This window comes from Oncorhynchus clarkii, chromosome 32 (assembly GCF_045791955.1).
Source record: "Oncorhynchus clarkii lewisi isolate Uvic-CL-2024 chromosome 32, UVic_Ocla_1.0, whole genome shotgun sequence".
Classification (NCBI taxonomy): domain Eukaryota; kingdom Metazoa; phylum Chordata; class Actinopteri; order Salmoniformes; family Salmonidae; genus Oncorhynchus; species Oncorhynchus clarkii.
Window position 1 is genome coordinate 9,235,760 of NC_092178.1, and position 9,624 is coordinate 9,245,383.

The following is a 9,624-nucleotide window of genomic DNA, read 5'->3' on the forward strand; positions in this document are numbered from 1 at the left end:
ACCCTGCATACCCTAACCCTCCATACCCTAACACTTCATACCCTAACCCTCTATACCCTAACCCTCCATACCCTAACCCTACATACCCTAACCCTACATACCATAACCCTGCATACCCTAACACTTCATACCCTAAATCTACATACCCTAACCCTGCAAACCTAACACTTCATACCCTAACCCTACATACCCTAACCCTCCATACCCTAACCCTGCATACCCTAACACTTCATACCCTAACCCTCCATACCCTAACCCTGCAAACCTAACACTTCATACCCTAACCCTACATACCCTAACCCTCCATACCCTAACCCTGCAAACCTAACACGTCATACCCTAACTCTACATACCCTAACCCTCCATACCCTAACTCTGCAAACCTAACACTTCATACCCTAACCCTCCATACCCTAACCCTGCAAACCTAACACTTCATACCCTAACACTTCATACCCTAACCCTCCATACCCTAACCCTGCATACCCTAACACTTCATACCCTAACCCTCCATACCCTAACCCTGCAAACCTAACACTTCATACCCTAACCCTACATACCCTAACCCTCCATACCCTAACTCTGCAAACCTAACACTTCATACCCTAACCCTCCATACCCTAACCCTTCATACCCTAACCCTCCATACCCTGACCCTGCAAACCTAACACTTCATACCCTAACCCTCCATACCCTAACCCTGCATACCCTAACACTTCATACCCTAACCCTCCATACCCTAACCCTCCATACCCTAACACTTCATACCCTAACACTTCATACCCTAACCCTGCAAACCTAACACTTCATACCCTAACCCTACATACCCTAACACTTCATACCCTAACCCTCCATACCCTAACCCTCCATACCCTAACACTTCATACCCTAACCCTACATACCCTAACCCTCCATACCCTAACCCTGCAAACCTAACACTTCATACCCGAACCCTCCATACCCTAACACTTCATACCCTAACCCTCCATACCCTAACACTTCATACCCTAACCCTCCATACCCTAACCCTGCAAACCTAACACTTCATACCCTAACCCTCCATACCCTAACACTTCATACCCTAACCCTCCATACCCTAACCCTGCAAACCTAACACTTCATACCCTAACCCTCCATACCCTAACACTTCATACCCTAACCCTCCATACCCTAACACTTCATACCCTAACCCTCCATACCCTAACCCTGCATACCCTAACACTTCATACCCTAACCCTGCATACCCTAACACTTCATACCCTAACCCTCCATACCCTAACACTTCATACCCTAACCCTCCATGCCCTAACCCTGCATACCCTAACCCTCCATACCCTAACACTTCATACCCTAACCCTCTATACCCTAACCCTCCATACCCTAACCCTACATACCCTAACCCTACATACCATAACCCTGCATACCCTAACACTTCATACCCTAAATCTACATACCCTAACCCTGCAAACCTAACACTTCATACCCTAACCCTACATACCCTAACCCTCCATACCCTAACCCTGCATACCCTAACACTTCATACCCTAACCCTCCATACCCTAACCCTGCAAACCTAACACTTCATACCCTAACCCTACATACCCTAACCCTCCATACCCTAACCCTGCAAACCTAACACGTCATACCCTAACCCTGCAAACCTAACACGTCATACCCTAACTCTACATACCCTAACCCTCCATACCCTAACTCTGCAAACCTAACACTTCATACCCTAACCCTCCATACCCTAACCCTGCAAACCTAACACTTCATACCCTAACACTTCATACCCTAACCCTCCATACCCTAACCCTCCATACCCTAACACTTCATACCCTAACCCTACATACCCTAACCCTCCATACCCTAACCCTGCAAACCTAACACTTCATACCCGAACCCTCCATACCCTAACACTTCATACCCTAACCCTCCATACCCTAACACTTCATACCCTAACCCTCCATACCCTAACCCTGCAAACCTAACACTTCATACCCTAACCCTCCATACCCTAACACTTCATACCCTAACCCTCCATACCCTAACCCTGCAAACCTAACACTTCATACCCTAACCCTCCATACCCTAACACTTCATACCCTAACCCTCCATACCCTAACACTTCATACCCTAACCCTCCATACCCTAACCCTGCATACCCTAACACTTCATACCCTAACCCTGCATACCCTAACACTTCATACCCTAACCCTCCATACCCTAACACTTCATACCCTAACCCTCCATGCCCTAACCCTGCATACCCTAACCCTCCATACCCTAACACTTCATACCCTAACCCTCTATACTCTAACCCTCCATACCCTAACCCTACATACCCTAACCCTACATACCATAACCCTGCATACCCTAACACTTCATACCCTAAATCTACATACCCTAACCCTGCAAACCTAACACTTCATACCCTAACCCTACATACCCTAACCCTCCATACCCTAACCCTGCATACCCTAACACTTCATACCCTAACCCTCCATACCCTAACCCTGCAAACCTAACACTTCATACCCTAACCCTACATACCCTAACCCTCCATACCCTAACCCTGCAAACCTAACACGTCATACCCTAACCCTGCAAACCTAACACGTCATACCCTAACTCTACATACCCTAACCCTCCATACCCTAACTCTGCAAACCTAACACTTCATACCCTAACCCTCCATACCCTAACCCTGCAAACCTAACACTTCATACCCTAACACTTCATACCCTAACCCTCCATACCCTAACCCTCCATACCCTAACACTTCATACCCTAACACTTCATACCCTAACCCTGCAAACCTAACACTTCATACCCTAACCCTACATACCCTAACACTTCATACCCTAACCCTCCATACCCTAACCCTCCATACCCTAACACTTCATACCCTAACCCTACATACCCTAACCCTCCATACCCTAACCCTGCAAACCTAACACTTCATACCCGAACCCTCCATACCCTAACACTTCATACCCTAACCCTCCATACCCTAACACTTCATACCCTAACCCTCCATACCCTAACCCTGCAAACCTAACACTTCATACCCTAACCCTCCATACCCTAACACTTCATACCCTAACCCTCCATACCCTAACCCTGCAAACCTAACACTTCATACCCTAACCCTCCATACCCTAACACTTCATACCCTAACCCTCCATACCCTAACACTTCATACCCTAACCCTCCATACCCTAACCCTGCATACCCTAACACTTCATACCCTAACCCTGCATACCCTAACACTTCATACCCTAACCCTCCATACCCTAACACTTCATACCCTAACCCTCCATACCCTAACCCTGCATACCCTAACCCTCCATACCCTAACACTTCATACCCTAACCCTCTATACCCTAACCCTCCATACCCTAACCCTACATACCATAACCCTGCATACCCTAACACTTCATACCCTAAATCTACATACCCTAACCCTGCAAACCTAACACTTCATACCCTAACCCTACATACCCTAACCCTCCATACCCTAACCCTGCATACCCTAACACTTCATTCCCTAACCCTCCATACCCTAACCCTGCAAACCTAACACTTCATACCCTAACCCTACATACCCTAACCCTCCATACCCTAACTCTGCAAACCTAACACTTCATACCCTAACCCTCCATACCCTAACCCTGCAAACCTAACACTTCATACCCTAACACTTCATACCCTAACCCTCCATACCCTAACCCTGCATACCCTAACACTTCATACCCTAACCCTCCATACCCTAACCCTGCAAACCTAACACTTCATACCCTAACCCTACATACCCTAACCCTCCATACCCTAACTCTGCAAACCTAACACTTCATACCCTAACCCTACATACCCTAACACTTCATACCCTAACCCTGCATACCCTAACCCTTCATACCCTAACACTTCATACCCTAACCCTACATACTCTAACCCTGCATACCATAATCCTACATATCCTAACCTTACATACTCTAACCCTGATTTACGTTCCATTTCAGCGGTGCAGTTGATAACCATGGCAATGAATGCTAGGAAGTCAACCTTACTGAAGCACACATTCATATCACTCTGTACTGGCCTAGACCTACTACTCACCCTCTCTCTACCCATCATCCTCTACTCTCTTCACTGCCTCAGCATACGACACCTTTATACGACACTGCTTTATGTCTTTCTGTTTATAATATCTTTGTCTGTTTTAGATATTATGGTTAATGCTTTCTGTTTATAATATCTCTGTTTTAGATATCATGGTTAATGCTTTCTGTTTATAATATCTCTGTTTTAGATAATATGGTTAATGCTTTCTGTTTATAATATCTCTGTTTTAGATAATATGGTTAATGCTTTCTGTTTATAATATCTCTGTTTTAGATAATATGGTTAATGCGTTATGTTTATAGTATCTCTGTTTTAGATATTATGGTTAATGCATTCTGTTTATAATATCTCTGTTTTAGATATTATGGTTAATGATTTCTGTTTATAATATCTCTGTTTTAGATATTATGGTTAATGCTGACTGAGGCACTACTGCTCTTTCTCATCACCTTTTTTCCCTCTTCCCCCCTTTTTTTCTCCCTCAATATCTCTCTCTCTTCTTCTCTGTAACGTGCTGTATCCTAAGTGTGACATATAAACAGATTTTTATTTGATTTATCCCTCTCTCTCTCTCTCTCTCCCTCTCTCTCTCTCTCTCTCTCTCTCTCTCTCTCTCGGGGTTGGTCCATATCAATGTGTTGTCAGCCTGTAGGGTTGAGTATGTACAGCGAGCTCCATGTCACGACTTCCGCCAAAGTCGGTCCCTCTCCTTGTTCGGGCGGCATTCGGCGGTCGACGTCACCGGATTTTTAGCCATCGCCGATCCACTTTTCATTTTCCATTTGTTTTGTCTTTGTTTTCTACACACCTGGTTTCTATTCCCCAATTACATGTTCATTATTTAACCCTCTGTTTCCCCCATGTTGGTGTGCGTGTTTGTTTATTATGTTCAGGTTGATTCTATATGGCTGGTATTTACGAGTGACCAGTATTTTCACTCACCTTGAGTGTTTGTTTTATACTGGTGCTGTTGGTGGATTAAACTACCTTGTACACTCATCTCTGCTCTCCTGCGCCTGATTCCATGCACCAGTTACCCACAGCCTGACACTCCAACAGTATTGACACATTTATTGTTGTTTTGGCTCTGTACTCCAGCACCTTGAAATGATACAATGACTATGTGGCTACAGTGCAGAATGTCAGCTTTAATTTCATGGTCATTTCATCCATGTCGGGTGAACCGTTTAGAAACTACATCACATTTTAAGGGATCAGAAGTATTGGGACAATTCACTTATATGTGTATTAGAGTAGTCATAAGTTTAGTATTTGTTCCCATATTCCCAGAACACAATGATTACATCAAGCTTGTGACTCTTCCAACTTGTTGGATGCATTTGCTGTTTGTTTTGGTTGTGTTTCAGATTATTTTGTGCCCAACAGAAATTAAAGCTAAATAAAATATTGTGTCATTTTGGAGTCATTTTTATTGTAAATAAGAGTAGAATATGTTTCTAATATATAGTATTATATAATAGTACTATATATATATAATATAGCCTCCACATGGACTCTGTACCGGTACCCCCTGTATATAGCCTCCACATTGACTCTGTACTGGTACCCCCTGTATATAGCCTCCACATTGACTCTGTACCGTAATACCCTGTATATAGCCTCCACATTGACTCTGTACCGGTACCCCCTGTATATAGCCTCCACATTGACTCTGTACTGGTACCCCCTGTATATAGCCTCCACATTGACTCTGTACCGGTACCCCCTGTATATAGCCTCCACATTGACTCTGTACCGTAACACCCTGTATATAGCCTCCACATTGACTCTGTACCGGTACCCCCTGTATATAGCCTCCAGATTTATTCTGTACCGGTACCCCCTGTATATAGTCTCCACATTGACTCTGTACCGGTACCCCCTGTATATAGCCTCCACATTGACTCTGTACCGGTACCCCCTGTATATAGCCTCCACATTGACTCTGTACCGGTACCCCCTGTATATAGCCTCCACATTGACTCTGTACCGGTACCCCCTGTATATAGCCTCCAGATTTATTCTGTACCGGTACCCCCTGTATATAGTCTCCACATTGACTCTGTACCGGTACCCCCTGTATATAGCCTCCACATTGACTCTGTACCGGTACCCCCTGTATATAGCCTCCACATTGACTCTGTACCGGTACCCCCTGTATATAGCCTCCACATTGACTCTGTACCGGTACCCCTGTATATAGTCTCCACATTGACTCTGTACCGGTACCCCCTGTATATAGCCTCCACATTGACTCTGTACCGGTACCCCCTGTATATAGTCTCCACATTGACTCTGTACCGGTACCCCCTGTATATAGCCTCCACATTGACTCTGTACCGGTACCCCCTGTATATAGTCTCCACATTGACTCTGTACCGGTACCCCCTGTATATAGCCTCCACATTGACTCTGTACCGGTACCCCCTGTATATAGCCTCCACATTGACTCTGTACCATAACCCCCTGTATATAGCCTCCACATTGACTCTGTACCGGTACCCCCTGTATATAGCCTCCACATTGACTCTGTACCGGTACCCCCTGTATATAGCCTCCACATTGACTCTGTACCGGTACCCCCTGTATGTAGCCTCCACATTGACTCTGTACCGGTACCCCCTGTATATAGTCTCCACATTGACTCTGTACCGGTACCCCCTGTATATAGCCTCCACATTGACTCTGTACCGGTACCCCTGTATATAGCCTCCACATTGACTCTGTACCGGTACCCCCTGTATATAGCCTCCACATTGACTCTGTACCGGTACCCCCTGTATATAGCCTCCACATTGACTCTGTACTGTAACACCCTGTATATAGCCTCCACATTGACTCTGTACCGGTACCCCTGTATATAGCCTCCACATTGACTCTGTACTGTAACACCCTGTATATAGCCTCCACATTGACTCTGTACCGGTACCCCCCTGTATATAGCCTCCACATTGACTCGGTACCGGTACCCCCTGTATATAGCCTCCACATTGACTCTGTACCGGTACCCCTGTATATAGCCTCCACATTGACTCTGTACCGGTACCCCTGTATATAGCCTCCACATTGACTCTGTACCGGTACCCCTGTATATAGCCTCCACATTGACTCTGTACCGGTACCCCTGTATATAGCCTCCACATTGACTCTGTACCGGTACCCCTGTATATAGCCTCCACATTGACTCTGTACCGGTACCCCTGTATATAGCCTCCACATTGACTCTGTACCGGTACCCCTGTATATAGCCTCCACATTGACTCTGTACCGGTACCCCTGTATATAGCCTCCACATTGACTCTGTACCGGTACCCCTGTATATAGCCTCCACATTGACTCTGTACCGGTACCCCTGTATATAGCCTCCACATTGACTCTGTACCGGTACCCCCTGTATATAGCCTCCACATTGACTCTGTACCCCCTGTATATAGCCTCCACATTGACTCTGTACCGGTACCCCCTGTATATAGTCACCACATTGACTCTGTACCCCCTGTATATAGCCTCCACATTGACTCTGTACCGGTACCCCTGTATATAGCCTCCACATTGACTCTGTACCGGTACCCCTGTATATAGCCTCCACATTGACTCTGTACCGGTACCCCTGTATATAGCCTCCACATTGACTCTGTACCGGTACCCCTGTATATAGCCTCCACATTGACTCTGTACCGGTACCCCTGTATATAGCCTCCACATTGACTCTGTACCGGTACCCCCTGTATATAGCCTCCACATTGACTCTGTACCCCCTGTATATAGCCTCCACATTGACTCTGTACCGGTACCCCTGTATATAGCCTCCACATTGACTCTGTACCGGTACCCCATGTATATAGCCTCCACATTGACTCTGTACCCCCTGTATATAGCCTCCACATTGACTCTGTACCGGTACCCCTGTATATAGCCTCCACATTGACTCTGTACCCCCTGTATATAGTCTCCACATTGACTCTGTACCGGTACCCCTGTATATAGCCTCCACATTGACTCTGTACCCCCTGTATATAGTCTCCACATTGACTCTGTACCGGTACCCCTGTATATAGCCTCCACATTGACTCTGTACCGGTACCCCTGTATATAGCCTCCACATTGACTCTGTACCGGTACCCCCTGTATATAGCCTCCACATTGACTCTGTACCGGTACCCCTGTATATAGCCTCCACATTGACTCTGTACCGGTACCCCTGTATATAGCCTCGCTAGTGTTATTTTATTGTGTTACTTTTTATTACATTTTTTAAACTTTAGTTTATTAAGTAAATCTTTTCTTAACTCTATTTCTTGAACTACATTGTTGGTTTTAAAGGCTTGTAAAGTAAACATTTCACCTGTTTTATTTCCAAATGTGAAAAAAATAACATGTTGATTTGATAACAATAGTACATACAGTATAATCATGTATACAGGGACAACACTAGTGCTGTTGTATTGTGGAATCTTCTAAAAAATAGGATTCTAAAAAGGAATGGAATCTTCCGTGAAGAAATTAAATTCAATAAAAATAGGATTCTAAAAAGGAACAGAAAGAATGGCTAATAAATAAACAACTACTTGTACATGGGTTATGGATCCACTATGTATTACTTGTAAGGTATATACAATGTAAATACTTCAGAGAATTGGGATGTCCCAATCAGACACGTATCTGGCAGTAGTCTATGCTGTTTCTCCCTCACACAGATTAATTCCCAGCTTTATGTTATTAGTAATTTCACAGAAGTTGGGAATTGATTGATGAGAAATGTTCTTGAAAAAAATAGTATTATTTGTGATTATTTTTCTGCAGTGACCACAATCCTCTTTGGGTAGCCATGTTTTTTTTTGTGTCTCCTTTTTTTTTTTAGGGCCAATTAGTGGTCGCTGAGCCTGTATTTGGTCAGGATCTGTCTCTGTTTTGTATCTCTGAAAAGAGTAGCGATATTCTGCCAATTTTGATTCTCTTTCGAGGGCCAAGTAGCAATTCAGTTTTTGTAGAATTTTCAATTATTATTGAATAAATAATTATTGATTTAATAATAATAAAATTATTCCAATTTAAATAGGTTTTAGTTTCTGTAACAGTTTGATAGATTTCCCTGTTTGTTTGGATAGTAGGGTTGTTTGTTGTTTTTAACAGCTGACACAGGGTTCCCTGTGTGTTTGGACAGTAGGGTTGTTTATTGTTTTTAACAGCTGACACAGGGGACTATTTTCAGGGTTCAGCTCTTGGATTTCCAGTGCTCTGAATTGTAAGGATATTTTGGAGCTCCATTTCAAATGGTTCCAAAATGTTACTGTCCTTTTCGGTCTTTAAATGAAGTTATAAAGGCTTCAAAATATACAAACGTGTCACAAGTCATCTATAACTGTATGTGATGCTCTTTAAAGGCTTCATAAATGTGGCACAACTGACATAACCATGACTTTTTTTAGGTCCCTGGCTGCAGTACGATCTGATACCTGAGGAGGGCGATGATGAGCGGCAGCTGCAGCAGCAGCTACA